General features: G+C 38.8%; 1 pseudogene; it reads right to left on the reverse strand.

The window, feature by feature from the left end:
• Nucleotides 1–21,119: 21,119 nt before the first annotated feature.
• Nucleotides 21,120–21,285, reverse strand: LOC114205746 (U4 spliceosomal RNA; annotated as a pseudogene).
• Between the last annotated feature and the right edge of the window lie 3,294 nt (nucleotides 21,286–24,579).

Genomic DNA, 24,579 nt, shown 5'->3' on the forward strand with positions numbered 1-24,579 from the left:
AATGGCATATCTGATAAAGGGTTAGTATCCAAAATATATAAAGAACTGATACAACTCAATACCCCCAAAAAACAAAAAATCCAATTAAAAAATGGGCAGAAGACATGAACACACATTTCTCCAAAAAAGACATACAGATGGCAATAGACATATAAAAAGATGCTCAACATCAGTCATCATTAGGGAAATGCAAATTAAAACAGCAATGAGGGGCACCTGGGTGGCTCTGTCAGTTAAGCATCTGACTCTTGATTTCCACTCAGGTCATAATCTCAGGGTCGAGAGATCAAGCCCTGCATCAGGCTCCATGCTCACCAGGGAGTCTGCTTGAGATTCTCTGCCTCTCCCTCTGCCCCTCCACCCACTCAAGTGCTCTGTCTTGCTCTCTCTCAAATAAATAAATAAATCTTAAAAAAAAAAGGGGGGGCACCTGTTGGCTCAGTCATCAAGCGTCTGCCTTCAGCTCAGGTCATGATCCCAGGGTCTTGGGATAAAGCTCCGCATCAGGCTCCATGCTCAGCAGGACACCTACCTCTCCCTCTCCCACTCCCCTGCTTGTGTTCCCTCTTCCACTGTCTCTCTCTCTCTCTCTCTCTGTCAAAAAATAAATAAAATCTTTAAAAATAAATAAATAAATATTAAAAAGTAAAAACTAATGAGCTATCATCTCACACCTGTCAGAATGACTAAAATAAAAAACACAAGAAACAAGTGTTGGTGAGGATGTGGAGAAAAGGAAAACTTCACGCCTTGTTCATGGGAATGCAAACTGGTGCAACACTGCTGAAAACAGTATTGAGGTTCCTCAAAAAATGAAAAATAGAACTACCATACAATCCAGTAATTCCACTACTGTGTATTTACCCAAAGAATATCAAAACACTAATTTGAAAAGATATATGCCCCCATATGTTTATTGCAGCATTATTTACAATAGGCAAACTACAGAAGCAGCTCAAGTGTCCATCAATAGATGAATGAATAAAGAAGTGACTGATACACACACACACATACAGACACACACACACACAAGTGGGGGACAAGGGCAGGAGACTGGAAAGAGGGCAATAGTGAGGTCAGATATTTCTGTCCTTGGCTCTCCACCCCCCAGTTTGCAGTGGATACCCTGACTTTACCTGAGGCTGAGGCTCCTTGGGGAGCCCTGTCTGTAGAGCTCCCTGCCCCTGCCCTGGTCCAAAGGTAGACATGAGCTCTCCACAATTGCTTGCCTCAGGGTGCTGCACTCTTTCCCTAAATCCTGCCCACACTTTCATTAGGCTCTTCTCAAATCACCCAATTTGAAGGTCCCATTGATGTTTTTCTGGGACAGGGAGGAAGAGAAGAAGAAAAGTACCATATCAAAATGAGGAGGTGGTACATGCATAAATGTTAAGTGCCTATAGATGACTCAGCCACACAGCCCTCCTGCCCATGACTTGTATGTCTCTATTTTTGTGAAAAAAGAAGAATTAAGTAAATGCTATGCAATTAAAATACTAAATAACAAGCATATCTCATCTTATTGCACTTTACTGCAACTTTTTTATTTCACAAATAGAAGGTTCAAGACTTTAGTGGGGAAAGTAACTGGAGATGTGTATAAATAGCAAGAGAACTAGAATTAGAAGTAGAGCCTGAAGATGGGACTGAATTGCTGCAATCTCATGATAAAACTAACAGATGAGGACTTGCTTCTTATAGATGAGTAAAGAAAGTGCTGTCTTGAGATGGAATCTAGTCCTGGGGAAGATGCTGTGAAGACTGTTGAAATGACAGCAAAGGATTTAGAATATCACATAAACTCAGTTGATAGAGTAGTGGCAGGGTTTGAGAGGATTAACTCCAATTTCAAAAGAAGTTCTACTGTGGGTAAAATGCTATCAGGCAGCATTGGGTGCTACAGAGAAATCGTTTGGGAAAGGAAGAGTCAGTCAATGTGGCAAATTCATTGTTGTCTTATTTTAAGAACCTGCCACTGCCACCCCACCTTTGGCAATCACCACCCTGATCAGTCAGCAGCCATCAATATGGAGACAAGAGTTCTCATGAGCAAAATGATTACAACTTGCTGAAAGCTCAGGAAACGGTTAGCATTTTTTAAACAGTATTTTTAAATTAAGGCATGTACATTTTTAGACATAATTCTATTGCACACTTAATACACTACAGTGTAGTGTAAACACAACTTTTATATACTGGGAAACCAAAAAATTCATTTGACTTGCTCAGTTGGGATATTCATTTTACTGAGTGCTCTCAACCAAACCTGCAATATCTCTGAGGTATGCCTGTATTATGAGCAACCTAACTATAATTATTCCACGCTTCTGAAACAAGTTTATATTTTGTAGAATGTTTTTGGCTACCTTTTAAATCATTTAGTCATTTATGCCCCCACCCCAAAACATGTAAGCAGCTTAACACATATATGCATCACTCTTACAGATGAAGAAATTGGAGGAGGAGCAAGATGGCAGAGGAGTAGGAGACCTATATTTCGTCTGGTCCCAGGAACTCAGCTAGATAGCTATCAAACCATTCTGAACACATATGAACTCAACAGGAGATCGAAGAAAAGAATAGCAGCAACTCTCTGAACAGAAAAGCAACAACTTTCTGGAAGGCAGGACGTGGGGAGAAGTGAATCCGAGGAGATATTTGGGAAGATAGATGGTGAGGGAGGGGGCTTCCGTCAGCTGCTACCCCCAAGTGATAGAGCAGCAGAACACAAAATCAGAAACTTTAGAAGTCGGCTCTGCTGAGGGACGTCGCTCCCGTGGCTAAGCTGGGGGTGGAACCCTCACTGGGACAGTGTAGTCTCAGGACCCTCGGGGTCACAGAAAGACCGGGGGTACCTCAGTGCAGCAGAGCTCCCAGGTATTGGAGTGGGGAAGCCGACTGCAGAGACGGAGCCGAGAAGTGGGCTCTCAGCTTGGGGTTGCCATAAACTGTGATCCGTGGCACAATTGATCCACTGCTCTTCCAGCAAGGACCCAACAAGAGGCAGATCACAGAGACTCCCCTTCCTCCCCTGGGAGGAGCAGCTTGGGAGCGCACCGCGGGGGTCTGCTGGGTTTGAAGACTCCACATGGGGTCGTGTACCAGAGACAGAAATGCTCCGTCACAGGCCTGGTGAGCACGGAGTGCAGCTGGAGACAGGGGAGACAGGAGTGACTGACTGCTTTTCTCTGGGGGCTCACTGAGGAGTGGGGCCCCAAGTTCTCCTCTCCTCTGGGGCGGAGACTGGGAGGCCACCATTTTCACTCTCGTCCTCCAAAGCTATACGGAAAGCTTGCAGGGAACAAACACTCCCAAGAGCAAATCCAAGCAGATTACTTAGCCCAGACCCAGCAAGAACAGGGTAATTCCGCCTCCCGCAAAAACATTTGGGAACCACGGCAACAGGCCCCTCCCCCAGAAGATCAGCAAGAACAGCCAGCCAAGACCAACTTTACTGATCAATGAGAATGGCAGAGCTCCAGTGCTAGGGGAATACTGCACATAGAACTCATGGCTTTTTTACCATGTTTGTCTAGTCTTGCAAAGTTAATTTTTTTAACTTTTTTTTTTTGAATTTTTCTTTTTCCCTTTTTCAACCAACATCTTATCAATCTCTTGTTTAAAAAATTTTTTTCTTTTTCATTTTTAGAGTCATATTCTACCCCTTCATAGTATTTAACCTTATTTTTGGTATGTATATATATATAAGTTGTTCTCTCTTTAAAATTTTGGATACAGGTTCTTCTAACAGATCAAAATATAACCTAAATCTCTAGTGTATGGCTTTGTACTAGTCTCCTGCCTGATCACATTCTCCCCCCCACGTTTTTTTTAATCCTCTTCTTTCTTTTTTCAACCAACATTTATCTTATCAATTCCATTTATACACTCTTTTATAATTCCATCGTTACACTCATATTCCATCCTTTCATCGTATTTACCCTTATTTTTGTATATATATGTTTTTCCTTCTTTAAAAATTTGGGAGGCACTTTCTTCTAACAGACCAAAATACACCCAAAATCTAGTATGTGGCATTGATCTATGTACCAGCCTGATCATATTTGATCATTTCTGTTTTTTGTTTGTTTATTTGTTTTTATCTTTTTCTTTTTCTTTTTTTTTTTCTTTTTTCTTTCTTTCCCTTTCTTTTCCCCCGGTTTCAGGTCACTTTTGATTTGTTTAGTGTATATTTTTCTGGGGTCATTGTTACCCTGTTAGCATTTTGCTCTCTCATTCATCTATTCTTCTCTGGACAAAATGACAAGACTTAAAAAATGACCTCAAAAAAAAGAACGAGAGGCAGTACCGACTGCCAGGGACCTAATCATATGGACACTAGTAAGATGTTGAAACTAGAGTTTAGAATGACGATTGTAAAGATACTAGCTGGGCTTGAAAAAAGCATGGAAGATATTAGAGAAACCCTTTCTGGAGAAATAAAAGAACTAAAAACTAACCAAGTCAAAAACAAAAAGGCTATCAATGAGGTACAATAAAAAATGGAGGCTCTAACTGCTAGGATAAATGAGGCAGAAGAGAGAATTAATGATATAGAAGACCAAATGATGGAGAATAAAGAAGCTGAGAAAAACAGAGAGAAACAACTACTGGATCATGAGGGCAGAATTCAAGAGATAAGATAATTCACCATAAGGTGAAACAATATTAGAATAAGAAGAAAGAGAGAGAGGGGCAGAAGGTATATTGGAGCAAAATATAGCAGAGAACTTCCCTAGTTTGGGGAAGGAAACAGGCATCAAAATCCAGAAGCACAGAGAACCCCCCTCAAAATCAATAAAAATAGGTCAACACCCTGACATCTAATAGTAAACCTTACAAGTCTCAGAGACAAAGAGAAAATCCTGAAAGCAGCTCGGGAGAAGAGATCTGTAACCTACAATGGCAGAAACATTAGATTGGCAACAGACCTATCCACAGAGACCCAGCAGGCCAGAAAGGACTGGCATGATATATTCAGAGCACTAAATGAGAAAAATATGCAGCCAAGAATACTATATCCAGTTAGGCTGCCACTGAAAATAGAAGGAGAGATAAAAAGGTTCCAGGACAAACAAAAACTAAAGGAATTTGCAAACACGAAACCAGCCCTCCAAGAAATATTGAAAGGGGTCCTCTAAGCAAAGAGAGAGCCTAAAAGCAACATAGACCAGAAAGGAACACAGGCAATATACAGTAACAGTCACCTTATAGGCAATACGATGGCACTAAATTCATACCTTTCAATAGTTACCCTGAATGTAAATGGGCTAAATGCCCCAATCAAAAGACACAGGGTACCAGAATGGATAAAAAAACAAGACCCATCGATATGCTGTCTGGAAGAGACTCATTTTAGATCCAAAGACACCCCCAGATTGAAAGTGAGGGGGTGGAAAACCATTTACTGCGCTAATGGATATCAAAAGAAAGCTGGGGTGGCAATCCTTATATCAGACAAATTAGATTTTAAACCAAAGACTATATAAGAGATGAGGAAGGACACTATAACATAATGAAAGGGTCTACGAACCCTGAGAGATGATTGACTCTGAAAAACAAACTGAGGGTTCTAGAGAGGAGGGGGGGTCAGGGGATGGGTTAGCCTGGTGATGGGTATTAAAGAGAGCATGTTCTCCATGGAGCATTGGGTGTTATACGCAAACAATGAATCATGGAACACTACATCAAAAACTAATGATGTAATGTATGGTGATTAAAATAACATAATAATAAAAAAAAAATAATGAAAGGGTCTATCCAACAAGAAGATCTAACAATTATAAATATCTATGCCCCTAACATGGGAGCAGTCAATTATATAAGCCAGTTAATAACAAAAGCAAAGAAACACATAGACAAAAATACAATAATAGTGGGGGACTTCAACACCCCCCCTCACTGAAATGGACAGATCATCTAAGCAAAAGATCAACAAGGAAATAAAGACTTTAAATGACACACTGGAACAAATGGACTTCACAGATATATTCAGAACATTCCATCCCAAAGCAACAGAATACACATTCTTCTCTAGTGCCCATGGAACATTCTCCAGAAGAAATCACATCCTAGGTCACAAATTAGGTCTCAACCGGTACCAAAAGATTGGGATCATTCCCTGCATATTTTCAGACCACAATGCTTTGAAATTAGAACTCAATCACAAGAGGAAAGTCGGAAAGAACTCAAGCACATGGAGGCTAAAGAGCATCCTACTAAAGAATGAATGGGTCAACCAGGAAATTAAAGAAGAATTTAAAAAATTCATGGAAACAAATGAAAATGAAATCACAACAGTACAAAATCTTTGGGATGCAACAAAGGCAGTCTTAAGAGGAAAGTATATAACAATACAAGCCTTTCTCAAGAAACAAAAAAAGTCTCAAATACACAACCTAACCCTACACATAAAGGAGCTGGAGAGAGAACAGCAAATAAAGCCTAAACCCAGCAGGAGAAGAGAAATAATAAAGATCAGAGCAGAAATCTATGACATAGAAACCAAAGAACAGTAGAAAAGATCAACAAAACTAGGAGCTGGTTCATTGAAAGAATTAATAAGATTAATAAACCCCTGGACAGACTTATCCAAAAGAAAAGAGAAATGACCCAAATAAATAAAATCATGAATGAAAGAGGAGAGATCACAACCAACACCAAAGAAATACAAACAATTATAAGAACATATTATGAGCAACTATATGCCAGCAAATTAGATAATCTGGAAGAAATGGATGCATTCCCAGAGATGTATCAACTACCAAAACTAAACCAGGAAGAAATAGAAAACCTGAACAGACCTATAACCCCTAAGGAAATTGAAGCAGTCATCAAAATTCTCCCAACAAACAAAAGCCCAGGGCCAGATGGCTTCCCAGGGGAATTCTACTAAACATTTAAAGAAGAATTAATCCCTATTCTTCTGAAACTGTTCCAAAAAATAGAAATGGAAGGAAAACTTCCAAACTTGTGTTATGAGGCCACCATTACCTTGATCCCAAAAGCAGACAAACACCCCATCAAAAAGGAGAATTACAGACCAGTATCCTTGATGAACATGGATGCAAAAATTCTCAGCAAAATACTAGCCAATAGGATCCAACAGTACATTAAAAGGATTATTCACCATGACCAAGTGGGATTTATCCCTGGGCTGCAAGGTTGGTTCAACATCCACAAATCAATCAACGTGATACAATACATTAATAAAAGAAAGAACAGGAACCATATGATCCTCTCAATAGATGCAGAAAAAGCATTTGACAAAGTACAGCATCCTTTCTTGATCAAAACTCTTCAGAGTATAGGGATAGAGGGTACATACCTCAATATCATAAAAGCCATCTATGAAAAACACATTTCCCCCATTCTCAATGGGGGAAAAACTGAGAGCTTTCCCCCTAAGGTCAGGAACACGGCAGGGAAGTCCACTATCACCACTGTTATTCAACATAGTATTAGAAGTCCTAGCCACAGCAATCAGACAACAAAAAGAAATCAAAGGCATCCAAATCGGCAAAGAGGAAGTCAAACTCTCATTCTTTCCTGATGATATCATACTTTATGTGGAAAACCCAAAAGACTCCACCCCAAAACTGCTAGAACTCATACAGGAATTCAGTAAAGTGCCAGGATATAAAATCAATGCATACAAATCAGTGGCATTCCTATACACCAACAACAAAACAGAAGAAAGAGAATTAAGGAGTTAATCCCATTTACAATTGCACCCAAAACCATAGGATACCTAGGAATAAATCTAACCAACGAGGCAAAGGATCTGTACTCAGAAAACTATAAAATACTCATGAAAGAAATTGAGGAAGACACAAAAAAATGGAAAAACGTTCCATGCTCATGGATTGGAAGAATAAATATTGTGAAAATGTCAATTCTACCTAGAGCAATCTACACATTCAATGCAACCCCTATCAAAATACCATCAACGTTTTTGAAGAAATGGAGCAAATAATCCTAAAATCTGTATGGAACCAGAAAAGACCCTGAATAGCCAGAGGAATGTTGAAAAAGAAAAGCAAAGCTGGTGGCATCACAATTCCGGACTTCAAGCTCTATTACAAAGCTGTCATCATCAAGACAGTATGGTACTGGCACAAAAACAGATATATAGATCAGTGGAACAGAATAGAGAGCCCAGAAATAAGGGAAGTAAGGGCAAAAATGAACTATTGGGATTCCATCAAGATAAAAAGCTTTTGCACAGCAAAAGAAACAGCCAACAAAACCAAAAGACAACCAACAGAATGGGAGAAGATATTTGCAAATGACATATCAGATAAAGGGCTGGTATCTGAAATCAATAAGGTACTTATCAAACTCAACACCCAAAGAACAAATGATCCAATCAAGAAATGGGCAGAAGACATGAACAGAGATTTTTCCAAAGAAGACATCCAAATGGCCAACAGACACATGAAAAAGTGCTCAACATCGCTTGGCATCAGGGAAATCCAGATCAAAGCCTCAATGAGATACCGCCTCACACCAGTCAGAATGGCTAAAATTAACAAGTCAGGAAATGACAGATGTTGGCAGGGATGTGGATTAAGGGGAATCCTCCTACACTGTTGATGGGAATACAAGCTGGGGCAGCCACTCTGGAAAAGAGTATGGAGGTTCCTCAAAAAGTTGAAAATAGAGCTATCATACCTCCAGCAATTGCACTACTGGGTATTTACCCCAAAGATACAAACGTAGGGATCCGAAGGGGTATGTGCACCCTGAAGTTTGTAGCAGCAATGTCCACAATAGCCAATCTATGGAAAGAGCAAGATGTCCATCTACAAATGAATGGATAAAGAAGATGTGATATGTACACACACACACACACACACACACACACACACACACACACACACACACACAGTGGAATATTAGGCAGCCATCAAAAGGAATGAAATCTTGCCATTTGCAATGACGTGGATGGAACTGGAGGGTATGATGCTGAGCAAAATAAGTCAGAGAAAGACATGTATCATATGACTTCACTGATATGAGGAATTCTTAATCTCAGGAAACAAACTGAGGGTTGCTGGAGTGGTGGGGGGTGGGAGGGATGGGGTGGCTGGGTGATGGACATTGGGGAGGGTATGTGCTATGGTGAGCGCTGTGAATTGTGTAAGACTGATGAATCACAGACCTGTACCTCTGAAACAAATAATACATTATATGTAGAAGAAGAAGAAGGAGAAGGAGAAGGAGAAGAAGAAGAAGATTTCAGGAAGGGAAAAATGAAGGGGTGGAAATCGCAAGGGGATACGAACCATGAGAGACTATGGACTCTGAAAAACAAACTGAGGGTTCTAGATGGGAGGGGGGTGGGGGGATGGGTTAGCCTGGTGATGGGTATTAAAGAGGGCACGTACTGCATGGAGCACTGGGTGTTATACACAAACAATGAATCATGGAACACTACATCAAAAACTAATGATGTAATGTATGGTGATTAACATAACATAAAAAAGTAAAGATGAGGAAATTGTGCCCTGGCCAAAAACAATTAAATGATTTGCAACATAAATGTTTCACAAGGGGGTAGAACACCATTTGGGGGATTGAAACTCACTGCAAGGATTCTAAATGGTTTCTGACATTTCTAACTCACTAGAACTACCACCTACAAGTTCTTAACTGCTGCCTTAACAAGATCTTTGTTAGCTCACTAACATGAATGATGCCTTTCATTGCCTGACAACCTATAATGCGAGAGGGGAGCTGAACTGAAATTAATTATCTCCTCCAATGGAAGAGTTTGCTGCCTTGTCGTTCCCACTAGGAATTAAGTATTCTGAGTCAAACAGAGACTGCCAGAAAGAAGTTAGTCCCAGAATTTTTCATCTTCTTCCTTTGCAAACAGAATCCAGAGTGCCCCCCTGTGTATAAAGTGGAAATAAATGCCCACTGTTGCCCTTATTACCAAGGTGAATTTATGTATGAGTGTTTACTTTTTCCTGACAAAATATTTATTTTTGGTGACAGTTGTTAAGCACAAATATTATTTTATAAATTGTCATACTGTTGGCATCACTATTTACAATTCAAAGCTATATGTTATTTATAGTTGGATTGGGGGAATCTTAGAAATAGGGAAAAGTCCAAAACACAAGCCTCATTTTATTCTAAACAAAAATTAAAGACCCAAATATCTAAATGATATTCACATCTTATAAATAATTATAATTTGAGATTTAAAAATGTTAACGGAATGTTCACACACTTGAAAACATATTATAATGTTTATAAACCCTCCCCCGTGGATGTCAAAGATTTCCTCTCATCAGGGCTTTTATTTAATTTGCCTTAGGTAACTCCCTTCTGCAGCAAAGAGAACCCCCGAGTTTGGTCTCTTTTTTTCCATGAGCCTTATAAACTTTTCTATTATCAGAGGGATTGTCAGACAAACTCCATAACAACAACCTGCAAAGGACTCCATTTGCTTATCAATGAAGGTTTGATTAAGGTTAGGCTATTCAGCAGAACTTGCAAGCAACTCCTATGTAAAGGTTCAGGTTATTAAAATATTTTATTCATTTACCTCCTGGGTAAGCCATCCATCACATTTCTAAAATTACAACTTCAGAAGACTAAGAGCACCAGTGATAAAATGTGTTTTTCAGTAGAAATATTAATAATCATATTTTTACAGTTGAGCAATTAGATTTAATTTTGGAAATTGTCTGATTTTGTGCAGAGAACTTACTTTGAGTTACTTATGTATTCCTACATTCTCATCTATTTGTTGTGTTCTAGTGTCCTCCAATGGATGTTCTCGATAGTACTGGTATTACAGAATCTATTGAATTTGAGAATCACCAGGAGGCTGGATGGTACATGAGCTTTATCAGCAAACAATTCCTGAAAGAAACCCAGTTCTCCCAGTCTGAGGCAAAATCAACTAACACTTGTGGCACATCCAAAAATCATACTCCTTTATAGACTATGAGTTCTAGAGTCATTGAGGTTAAATGCTATAATTTCCCTTTTCTTCTTATCTTATTGAATAATCTTGAAAATGATGGACCTGTATATATGAAAGTGGTTGTCAAAATGTAGAAAGTATGATTTAGTGGCTAGAGTTTAGAAGTATGTGGTGCAGAGTTAAATTCTGGATGTCAAGTAAGATATAATTAACATTCTTTTATTAGCCTAGAGAATAACAGGAAGTATTCTAGAACACATGAAGTTTGATTCTAAAGCAGTTTGTTATGCAAAATAAGAAAAAATAAAGACACAATAATATTACTTAACATCAATAAATAGGTCAGTCTGAAATACTGAGAAGTCTGAATCCAAACATATAATTTAAAGAATAGTGCTTTTGTATTTTCATGGCCACAATTACAATGTAGTTTCAATAGATAGCCCAAATAATTATAATAAAACCCAGGGCTATTCTTGTAAGTTGATTGTGTCCAGGGTTATTTAGCAACAACATGCCCCAAATTTTCTTATTTCCATTTTAAATAATCTCCCCTATTCCCACAACAGGTGTTGGATCTTATAGTAGATCAGGTATCCCAGTTTTGATCCAGAAAATATTGTGACTCAAACTGTGGGTGGAAGGAAGGAGGTACTTGAATCTATTGGATATATATGATTAACTCCTTGGGAAAATAAGAATGTGGGCTATGCCCTGCTTCCCCACAGTGCTAAATGACAGCCAAAATATGATGCTTTCTGATATTTTCAGGATGTAATTACTGGAGCATTTAAAATAACTATATAGCACTATTACTGTCTGTAGGGACAATATTATAGGTGTGATTCTCTCACTTAGCCATCTATTTCACTGGAATTTCAAAGATCTGCTGTTGTGTCTGCAAAATACAAGGTCTGAAAAGGTCCTGAGCATTAAATGGCAGTCAGATATATCAATAAAATGATGAATCATAGTCCTCAAGGAACTCCAGCAATTAGATGTTAATTTCAGATTAAGATGATTATATCCTGAGTTGAAATAAAATCATACCTGTGGCACATCTTAAAAGTAAGAAATAACTCCTGTAAGTTGAATGCAAATGTGAAAGTATATGGACTTGCATGTACCTTCCTGGGGGAACCTGATTATAGCTCTGAATACAGTGCTGTGAGTCCACCGAGCAGTTCCATCAAGAAGACAGTAGATCACCTGTCAGTTCCTTCTATGAGGTTTATTGACAGACATAAACTATAGAGCACAGAAGAGCACAGGCAGGTAGTACATGCACACACGTGGGCACATGTGGGTGAATATGAATATGGAAATGGCTGTATCAATAACCACTGGAGACCCACAGAACCTAGCATCTCCTGAGAGAAAATCCACCAAGTTTTTGAGAGTGTGTGTGAAATAATTAGTAGAAATAAAAGAATAACTGATATTTCCTAAATGCACTGTACCTATATCTGTGGTACCCAGCACAGATCCAGAGCCACTTGCATGCAGAATCACTCCAGCTTTAGGTGACCTACAGGCAGCACTTGAGCTCCCAAATGTTCTGGTGTAACTCTTGCCCACTCAGGCATTTTCATTTGCAACTGTGCTCTTCTGATAAGATTCTGGATGTCCAGAAGCTTTTAACTTTTGGAGAATATAGCTGATCTCTCTGCTAAGTATCCTGACTACATGGACTTCTTTATCTATCCTTTAGATAAATAAATCTGGTTTCACTCATCTATGAGCTGTCTCTGATTCTCCATCAATCTAAATCTAGTATTTTCATTTGTCAATGCAATGATCACATAGTAATTTAAGTAAAGTTAAAACCTACATATAGGTTTCATTATGAAATTTCTTATAATGAATATACTATCTCCTGTGATGATCACATTCACTCTGGTAATTCAATAATCACACGTTTCAGAAAAACCATAGCCCCAAAAAGCCAACTAGTCATAAGACATTTCAGAGTGAATATCCTGGTAGCATGACCACCTGTCTCATTCTGGAGTCTAGGCTGTAGGTTTCCCCAGGGTATGTTCTTTTCATGGAAATGGAAAAAGCTCAAAAAGGCAAACCCAACCATGCAAGGAAACCCATTGGCCAAGCAAGTTATATGGTCAAGCCCAAAGTCAAGAGGTAAAGAAATATATTCTGCCCGTCATGAAGTGATGGTAAGAGGGGGGAGGAAAAGATGGCAGAGGAGTAGGGGACCCTATTCCAACTGGTCCCCTGAATTGAGCTGGATATCTACCAGACCACTCTGAACACCCATGAAATCAGCCTGAGATGTAAGAAGATATATCTGGATCTCCACAAACAGAATATCGCAGGTGGTTGGTTTCAAGGTATGAAGCAGGGAGCTGTGATTCCACTGGCACATAATGGAAGATAAATGGAAGGGAGAGGGAGCTGTGGGAATCCTGCACTGCCAGTGAGCAAAAGCCTCCTGCACTGGGGACAGGGCACAGACTCACAGACCGGTAGCGGCAGGGAAAGGACTTTAGGGCAGCTACTGCCTGACTGAAACCCAGAGTGGTGGGGCCACAAGTGTGAACTGGGGGCAGCTGGTAGTATTAGAAGCACCAAGGGCAGAGACGTGCCCCCTAGCCCTGACCTGGAGATGAGGACTTGGAGCCCTGCCGAGGGGCACACAACCCAGGACCCTGCAGTTTATAGAAGCACAGACAGAAACTGAGACAGTATGGCCTGGAGAGCTTACTGAAGAACAAACTGCGATCTCTGCTCTGAGGCAGAGGGTTGGAAACTATCTATTCTGCTCTGACTCTTGGAAGAGATGCAAAAACCACCAGGGAAAGCCGCCAGAGAACAAAAGCCCCCAAAAAATGGTTTTCACTGAGCCCATCCCCCCCCCACAGGGGGGCAGGGCAACTCTGCCCAACAGGGTTGCCTGAGTAACAGCGCAGCAGGCCTCTCCCCCAGAAGACAGGCTGGGAGAACAAGAGGCCAGCAACCTAAGTTCCCTATAAAACAGGTGCATCTTGCTTGGGTTGTGGTCAATAATTTGGACTCTGTACATTCCCTCCACCACCCCTCAACAGAATGACTACAAGCAGGAACCCCCAAAATAAGACTCAGAGACTGTGACTTCTGCCACAGATTTACAAACAGATACAGATATAACCAAGATGTCTGAAATGGACTTCAGGGTAACAGTTATGAAGATGATACCTAGAACAGAGAAATTGATTAATGGCAACATAGAGTCTCTAAGGGCAGAAATGAAAGCTGAACTGGCAAAACTTAAAAATGCTATCAGTGAGATCCAATCTAATCTAGATAATCTAACAGGCTAGGATAAGTGAGGCAGAAGAAAAAATTAGTGATCTAGAAGACCAACTGATAGAAAAGAAGGAAAAAGAGGAGGCCAGGGAGAAACAACTCAAAATCCATGAAAATAGAATCAGAGAAATAAGTAACACCATGAAACATTCCAATGTCAGAATTATTGGGATCCCTGAGGGGGTGGAGAGAAAGAGAGGACTAGAAGATATATTTGAGCAAATCATAGCTGAGAACTTCCCTAATCTGGGGAATGAAATAAACATTCATGTCCTAGAGGCAGAGAGGACCCCTCCCAAGATCAAGGAAAACAGGCCAATGCCCCAGCATGCAATAGTAAAATTCACAAATCTTAGAACCAAGGAAACCATCTTAAGGGCAGTTAGGGAGAAGAGATTCCTTATGTACAGAGGGAGGAACATCTGAGTAATGTCAGACCTATCCACAGAGACCTGGCAAGCCAGAAAGGCCTGGCAAGACATATTCAGGGTACTAAACGAGAAGAACATGCAGCCAAGAATACTTTATCCAGCAAGGCTGTCATCTAGAATGGATGGAGAGATGCAGAGCTTCCAAGACCGGCAGGAACTGAAAGAACATGTGACCACTAAGCTGGCCCTGCAAGAAATATGAAGGGGGGTTCTATAAAAGGAGAAAGACCCCAAGAGTGATATAGAACAGAAATTTACAGAGACAATCTATAGAAACAAAGACTTCACAGGCAACATGATGACAATAAATTCATATCTTTCAATAATCACTCTCAATGTGGAAGGCCTAAATGTTCCCATAAAATGGCACAGGGCCGCATATTGGATAAAAAGACAGGACCCAACCATATACTGTCTACAAGAGACTCATTTTGAACCTAAAGATACATTCAGACTGAAAGTGAAGGGATGGAGATCCATCTTCCATGCCAACAGACCTCAAAAGAAAGCTGGGGTAGGAATTCTCATATCAAATAAATTAGATTTTAAGATAAAGACTGTAGTTAGAGACACAGAAGGACACTATATCATTCTTGAAGAGTCTATCCAACAAAAAGATCTAACAATTGTAAATATCTATGGCCCCAACATGGGAGCAGCCAACTACATAAGCCAAATGTTAACCAAAATAAAGAGTCATATTGATAATAATACATTAATTGTAGGAGACCTCAATACTCCACTCTCAGCAATAGACAGATCATCTAAGCAGAAAACCAACAGAGAAACAAGAGCTTTGAATGACACACTGGACCAGATGGACCTCATAGATATATACAAAACATTCCACCCTAAAACAACAGAATAGTCATTCTTCTCGAGTGCACACAGAACTTTCTCCAGAATAGACCACATACTGGGTCACAAATCAGGTCCCAACCGATACCAAAAGATGGAGATTATTCCCTGCATAGTCTCAGACCATAATGCTTTAAAACTGGAACTCAATCACAAGAAAAAATTTGGAAGAAATTCAAACACTTGGAAGCTAAAGACCACTCTGCTCAAGAATGTTTGGGTCAACCAGGAAATCAAAGAAGAACTTAAATAATTCATGGAAACCAATGAGAACAAAAACACATTGGTCCAAAACCTATGGGATACTGCAAAGGTGGTCCAAAGGGGGAAATACATAGTCATCCAAGCCTCACTCAAAAAAAAAAAAAAGAAAGAAAAATCCCAAATTCACCAACTAACTTTACACCTTAAAGAATGAATTAGAAACCAGAAACACAGAATATCAGATCAAGAAAACCAGGAGGTGGTTCTCTGAAAGAATTAATAAGATCGATAAACCACTGGCCAGACTTACCCAAAAGAAAAGAGAAAGGACCCAAATTAATAAAATTATGAATGAAAGGGGAGAGATCACAATACCAAGGAAATAGAAACAACTATTAGAAATTATTAGCAACAACTATATGCCAATAAATTAAGCAACTTGGAAGAAATGGATGCCTTACTGGAAAACCTATAAACTGCCAAGACTGAAACAGGAAGAAACTGACAACCTGAATAGGCCAATAACCAGTAACGAGATTGAAGCAGTGATCAAAAACCTCCCAAAAAACAAGAGTCCAGGGCCTGATGGATTCCCTGGGGAATTCTACCATACATTCAAAGAAGAAATATTACCTATTCTCCTGAAGCTGTTTCAAAAAATAGAAACAGAAGGAAAGCTTCCAGACTCATTCTATGAGGCCAGCATTACCTTAATCCCCAAACTAGGCAAAGACCCCATCAAAAAGAATTTCAGACCAATATCCCTGATGAATATGGATTCCAAAATTCTCAACAAAATCCTAGCTAGTAGGATCCAACAATACATTAAAAGGATCATTCACCACAACCAAGTGGGATTTATCCCCGGGATGCAAGGGTGGTTCAACATTGGCAAATCAATCAATGTGATAGAACACATTAATAAGAGGAGAGAGAAGAACCATATGGTCCTCTCAATTGATGCAGAAAAAACATTTGACAAAATACAGCATCCTTTCCTGATTAAAACTCTTCAGAGTATAGGGATAGAGGGAACATTCCTCAAGTTCATAAAATCCATCTATGAAAAACCCACATGAATATCATCCTCAATGGGGAAAAGATGAGAGCCTTTCCCTTAAGATCAGGAACACATCAAGGATGCCCACTCTCGCCACTATTGTTCAACATAGTACTAGAAGTCCTAGCAACAGAAATCAGACAACAAAAAGAAATAACGTTATTCAAATTGGCAAAGAAGAAGTCAAACTCTCTCTCTTCTCAAAGGACATGATACTTTATGTGGAAAATCCAAAAGACTCCACTCCCAAATTACTAGAACTCATACAGCAATTCAGTAATGTGGCAGGATACAAAATCAATGCACAGAAATCAGTTGCTTTCTTATATACTAACAACCCAACTGTAGAAAGAGAAATTAGAGAATCAATTCCATTTAGAATAGCACCAAAAACCATAAGATACCTCAGAAAAAAACTAACAAAAGAGGTAAAGGATCTGCACTCTAGGAACTACAGAACACTCATGAAAGAAATTGAAGAAGACACAAAAAGATGGAAAAACATTACATGCTCATGGATTGGAAGAATAAACATTGTGAAAATGTCTATGCTGCCCAGAGCAATCTCTACCTTCAACGCCATCCCAATCAAAATTCCAATGACATTTTTCAAAGTGCTGGAACAAACAATCCTAAGATGTATATGGAATCAGAAAAGACCACGAATCTCCAAGGAAATGTTGAAAAAGAAAAACAAAGCTGGGGGCATTACATTGCCCAATTTCAAGCTATATTACAAAGCAGTGATCACCAAGACAGCATGATACTGGCACAAAAACAGACATACAGACCAATGGAACAGAATAGAGAGCCCAGATATGGACCCTCAACTCTATCGTCAAATAATCTTCAACAAAGCAGGAAAAAATATGCAATGGAAATAAGACAGTCTCTTCAATAAATGGTGCTGGGAAAATTGGGCAACTATATACAGAAGAATGAAACTCAACCATTCTCTTACACCATACACAAAGATAAACTCAAAATGGATGAAAGACCTTAATGTGAGACAGGAATCCATCAAAATCCTAGAGGAGAACATAGGAAATAACCTCTTCGACATTGGCCACAGCAACTTCTTTCAAGAAACATCTCCAAAGGCAAGTGAAACAAAAGCAAAAATGAACCTTTCAGACTTCATCAAGATAAAAAGCTTCTGCACAGCAAAGGAAACAGTCAACAAAACAAAGAGGCAACCCACAGAATGGGAGAAGATATTTGCAAATGACACTATAGACAAAGGGCTGGTATCCAAGATCTATAAAGAACTTCTCAAACTCAACACCCAAAAAACAAATAATCAAGTCAAAAAATGGGCAGAAGACATGAACAAACACCTCTCAAAAGAAGACATACAAGTGGCTAACAGACACATGAAAAAATGTTCATCATTCATCATTAGCCATCAGGGAAATTCAAATCAAAACCACATTGGGATACTACTTTACACCAGTTAGAATGACAAAAATTGACAAGGCAAGAAGCAACAAATGTTGGAGAGGTTGTGGAGAAAGGGGAACTCTCTTTCACTTTTGGTGGGAATGGTACAGCCACTTTGGAAAACAGTGTGGAGGTTCCTCAAAAAATTAAAAATAGAGCTACCTTATGACCCAGCAATTGCACTACTGGGTATTTACCCCAAAGACACAGATGTAGTGAAAAGAAGGGCCATATGAACCCCAGTGTTCATAGCAGCAATGTCCGCAATAGCCAAACTGTGGAAAGAGCTGGATGCCCTCCAACAGACGAATGGATAAAGAAGATGTGGTCCATATATATACAGTGGAATATTACTCAGCCATCAGAAAGGATGAATACCCAACTTTTGCACCAACATGGATGGGACTGGAGGAGATTATGCTAAGTGAAGTAAGTAGAGAAAGTCAATTATCATACGGTTTCACTTACTTGTGGAACATAAGGAATAGCATGGAGGACATTAGGAGAAGGAAGGGAAAAATGAAGGGGGAGGAAATCAGAGGGGGAGATGAACCATGAGAGACGATGGACCCTGAGAAAAAAATTGAGGGTTTTAGAGGGAAGGGGGGTAAGGGGGTATGTTAGCCCGGTGATGGGTATTAAGGAGGGCATGTTCTGCATGGAGCACTGAGTGTTATATGCAAACAATGAATCATGGAGCACTACATCAAAAACTAATGATGCACTGTATGGTGACTAACATAACATAATAAAATAAAATAAAATAAAATTTTTTAAAAATGAAGTGATGGTAAGAATGTGGATATATAAAACTACTACAGGGAAATGAAAAAGTAGTACAAATAACTCAATCTACCACAGCCACCAAGGTAAACAGGAAAAATAAGCAGGTTAGGAGATAGAAAACCTGGATTCTAAGTCTTGTTCACCCACTATCTACTTGAGCAATGGAGTATTGTTTCCTAGGTAGGTATGAAGCAAGTAGACTGAATGAGTTATGAAGATTTATGCAGTTCCAATTATTCTCTGGGCTCATTATCTCTTACTTCAAATCAATTCCATCTCCTATCATGCATACTGCTTTCATAGTTATCAGTCTCCAGCTCAGGATCAATAGATTAATCCTTGACTTCTATAACTGAGCAATGACTCACTTCCATTAATATCACCCTTAAAGTATATTTTCTAGAGGCTTCTACCTTTGGCCCTTCACATGTACTCCTTCCTGTCCTGGACATTTAGCCTCAATCCTTAATTGTTGAAGGAGTGTCCTAGAATATCTCAAAATTTTTATATCACTTAGACTAATTAATTTTTCTAAAATACCCCTTAATCAAGTCCACATCCAAACTTTGAATTCCTCCCTATCATTTTCCTACAGGTCCAAATTCATTAGTCTACCACTCAAAGGTCTCTAAACTCTCCTCGGCTTTCTTTTTGTTATTCACTCCATCCACTCCACTTGAAGAAAACAAAACCCTCCAGGTATGCCAACCTTCCTACTGGTAACAAAACTATCCAAAACTTGGAAATAAAGCAAAAGGACTAATACTATGTCCTTTCAATGACATTTGGAGGCATTGCTTAAAAGGTTCACCCAGATGGGAATGCAAGCTGGGGCAGTCACTCTAGAAAACAGTATGGAGCTTCCTAAAAAAGTTGAAAATAGAGCTACTCTGTGACCCAGCAATTGCATGACTGGGTATTTACCACAAAGATATAAATGTAGTGATCCAAAGAGGCACTTGCACCCCAATATTTATAGCAGCAATGTCCACAATAGCCAAACTATGGAAAGAGCCCAGATGTCCATGGACAGATGAATGGATAAAGAAGATGTGGGGCGTGTGTGTGTGCGTGTGTGTGTGTGTGTGTGTATGTGTAATGGAATAGTATGCATCCATCAAAAAATGGAAATCTTGCCATTTGCCAAGACATAGATGGAACTAGACAGTATTATGCTAAGTGAAATAGATCAATCAGAGAAAGACAATTATCATATGATCTCACTGATATATGGAATTTAAGAAACAAGGCAGAAGATAATAGGGGAAGAGAAGAAAAAATGAAACAAGACAAAATCAGAGAGGGAGACAAACCATAAGAGACTCTTAATCTTAGGAAACAAACTGAGGGTTGTTAGAGGGGAGGGGGCTGGGGGGTATAGGGAAATGGGTGATGGACATTGGGGAGGGTATGTGTTGTAATGAGCACTGGGTATTATATAAGACTGAGGAATCACTGACCTGTACCCCTGAAACAAATAATACATTATATTAAGAATAAAAATAAATTTTTAAAAAAGGTTCACTCAAAAATTATTTAATATATTCATTCAACTCACTGTTTATTATTAAAGTCCTAAATATAATGAAGTCACATTTTGACATGTAAATTTTTGTCCACTAGAAAAGACAACCTCAAGTTTACAGTTTCTTGCCTTATAGAATGTTACCAGTTTTATATCTAACCCAGCAATCATATCCTAATTTTCCTTCATTAAATTTCTAAGGATATCTAACCCCTCAAATGCTCTTGGAACAGCCACGCCATCATACTGGTTTCCTCATTAATTGATGAGATGAATAAAGTCTTTGATGTCTGTTCATTTAAAATTTATAAAACAGCTATGTTTTCAAATTTTTGAAAAGCATACTTTAACACTAATCTCTTTTTAAAAACCTTTTCTCATTCTTTCTTCCATTGATCATACTGTTGCTCCCTCTGAGAAATGTCTGCCTATTCTCTAAGCTTATCAAAATCCTACCTCTCCTTCAAGTTCTTGTTCTAGTCCTATTGCCTAGAAGGGACCTTCTCTTTCTTTAAACTGATCAGCCATTTATAGCATGGATTATTACTCTTGCATCTTTGGGATTTCATTTATTTTTAAATGTTTACTTTGTTTTCTTGACTAGATGAGAGCCCAAGCAACAAGCTCACTGTTGAATTTTAATCATAACAAAATAAATTACAACTATGTTTACAATTAGCAATAATCGCGCCTCGGATAAACCTCATTGGCTATGATACTGCCACTGCACAAAGCTATTTACAACTATGTTTAAACACTAATATCTATATATACACCAAAAAATGACTGTGGTGTGGCAATTTACAGAACTTTTGAAAAACATAATAATTGATAACTTGATATTTCATAGAATATTATAGAGTATTTAAAAAAGAAAAAATTAAACAAGGAGCCATTCAAAATCAAAAATGTATTAATTAACACAGTAACTACTTTTCTAGGCCAGCTTAGACAAGATCTGGGAAACACGAAATAAAGTCTTTGCAAAGTGAAAAAGAATCAGCACAGATAGAAAGAGGGTGTCAGACACAGCTGCAGAGTCAGCCTTTTCTGAGAAATTTACTTTTAAAGAATAACTTGTAAATTTATGTAGCACAAAAAGTACTGTCATCTTAAAAATCAAAACACTGAAGCAGTTCCCAAGAGTAGGAGTGTGGGTGCTTCCTTGCACTCACTCACTTATTGGTCAAGGTCCTTCTACATATATATTTGTTTAAGATACTCTACCTCAGCACCTAAATACTAGGACAGCTATACTTTGGCACAAAACGATGGGAAAAGCTAAGCTGAACTTCAATTATATTTTTCTTTTTTTTTTTAAGATTTTATTTATTTATTTATTTGACAGAGAGAGACAGCGAGAGAGGGAACACAAGCAGGGGGAGTGGGAGAGGGAGAAGCAGGCTTCCCGCTGAGCAGGGAGCCCGACATGGGACTCGATCCCAGGACCCTGGGATCATGACCTGAGGTGAAAGCAGATGTTTAATGGCTGAGCCACCCAGGGGCCCCTCAATTATATTTTTCTTAAAAATTATTTTCATTATTAGCTAGTTGTTTCAGCTGGGAATATGATTTAAAGACACTGCCCAAAATAAAATTGAAAGAAACTGAAATTCTATTTTTGTTGTTGTTGTTGTTCATCTAGAAAGGAAGAAAGACATCCTTACTCCCAGCCCTGGAGAATTCCCCAACATCTAGGCTTATGGATAAATGAAGAACAAATTGAAATCAGGCTTAATGATTCCAGGAAATTTGTGTGGTTTGCCCCTAGACTATGTCTAGGACAACATGAGACTATGTCTCATGTCCAAGGCTTTTTTTCTCCCACTTCCCACACCATCTTCATTGAGTACCAGTTAATAACGTCACTCCCAGAAGTCTTCAGTAGCTACTCACTGGTTCCAAAAAGAATTCAAATTTCTCATCCTGCCATTCAAGACGTTTGCAATCTAATGTTCTTTCTATTAAGCACCAGAGTTTGATTTAGTTTTGTTTGTTGAACATACTGTAATTCTATAAGGCAAAGAACCATTTGAAGCTCCTATTTCTCATATATTATTCCTGTACAAGTCTGAAACATGTATCACAGTGCTTTCCCCTAACCCCAGCAGTTTTTATTCTCAAAACTAATTAAACATGTGTTTGTATCTCTTCTTTGCTCTACTGGTCATATCACAAGAAGAATGAAAAATGGAAAGACTTATATTTAGAAAGTAATGAGGAAGAAAGGGGAAATATGTCCAGAGTCACTGTAGGAAACATCTTTCTATTACACTTAGAAATGCATCTAAGGCAATATTTTATAATATAAAACATTCTGAAGACTCAGCCAGTATCTGGCAAATTTAGACAAACAGGATAATTCAGGGTCCTGCATGAATGTATTTGTCTCTTTGGACTAACTCTCTAGTTTTGATGTCTTTGCTTTAGAGTTTATAAAGTGCTTTCACATACATTATTTTGTCATTTTATCAATGATTCTGTAAAGTAGCTAAAGATTATAACTATCTCTACTTAAAAGGTACAAACCGCGACCCAGACTGTTTAGATGATCTTTTTCAACATCACACAGCTAGCAAGAAGAGTGAATCCTTCGTCTCACTATTGTAAGTATACAAACATGTCTAACAACACACCAGCAGATGTCAACCATGGTACTGCCATCCACTGAGACTGTCACAAATCATTTGCTACTAGAAATAACATGTAAAGCCTGCAAATGATTTACTTTTATATATAAGGAGCAACTGTCTGCATTAAAAAAATCTATCTCTTGCTCATTTGTGTTCATAAATGCTTTCTCCAATAAGAACAAAATGGCTAGAGCAGGAAGAAGAAAGTTTAGGGCTTTGAAAAGCCCATGGGAACGTGTCTGCCACATGAATGCACAAAAATAAATAAAGGAAACCTCATTTAAGATGAAGCTGGGAAGCCCTGAAGGGAACTCACACACATACCGCTCATCGTAGGCTGTACAACCAGCAGAAAGAAGGGAGGTAAGAATTATTTTGTCAAGGGAGGACATTTTTCACATAGAAATTTTATCTCCTGGGTGCCTGGGTGGCTCAGTTGGTTAAGCAACTGCCTTCGGATGAGGTTATGATCCCAGGGTCCTGGGACTGAGTCCCGCATCGGGCTCCCGGCTCATCGGGGAGCCTGCTTCTCCCTCTGACCCTCTATCCTCTCATACTGTTTCTCTCTCGCTCTCAAATAAATAAATAAATAAATAAATAAATAAATAAATAAATAAAATCTTTTAAAAAAAATTTTATCTCCTGCTTTTAAGAAGGAAGATCCCTTTCTGTTTCAGCTCAACACACTAACCATCACTTGCAGCCAATGAGAAACTGCTTGTCCTTCTCTACTGCTTTTCTTTAAAACAACCCTTCCCAATTTCCTCCTAAAACCTAATCAAAGCAGATCATCCCTTTGTCTCTTTGGGCTTGTATATGGCTCACCATAGGTTGCTTGTCCTGAATTGCAATTTTTCTGCTATTCCCAAATAAATTCATTTTGCTGGTAAAAACTACATGTTTTATTTTCAAGCTTGACAAATGTCATTATTCAGTGAGTCTTTGTGCCATGATGTGCTGCATCACCCTGCCTTTAAGATGTATGATCACATCTCCTCCTTTACACTGGCCTCTAGAGACAGGTCCTGAATTTTGGTTTCATTTCTAGAGCTCTTTTTTAAGATACAGTTAACCACATATTATTACCCTTAAAAGTACTCATTAGCTGCTTATAGTTTTTTACTAACCAAAGTCAGTAAAGCCCAGTGTCACCTCCCCTTTCCTCCGCCTTACTATGCCTCATTGCTTTTCTTCTTTTGCACCTAATTCTGTGGCATGACAACATTTTATCAGGAAAAAGCTTACAAAGTTTAGAGGACTAAAATCAGAACAGTAATGAGAATATTTATTTATTAGCAATTGCAGAATTGCACCCACATATCAAAGACCAGCATTTCCACTACATGAGAGCTGACTGTGAGTCAGTCAGAAAAGACTGACAAAGCAATCACTGAACA

Source organism: Eumetopias jubatus, unplaced genomic scaffold (assembly GCF_037043125.1).
Source record: "Eumetopias jubatus isolate StellerSeaLion01/CBP00866 unplaced genomic scaffold, mEumJub1_p1.0 scaffold_1, whole genome shotgun sequence".
Taxonomy (NCBI): domain Eukaryota; kingdom Metazoa; phylum Chordata; class Mammalia; order Carnivora; family Otariidae; genus Eumetopias; species Eumetopias jubatus.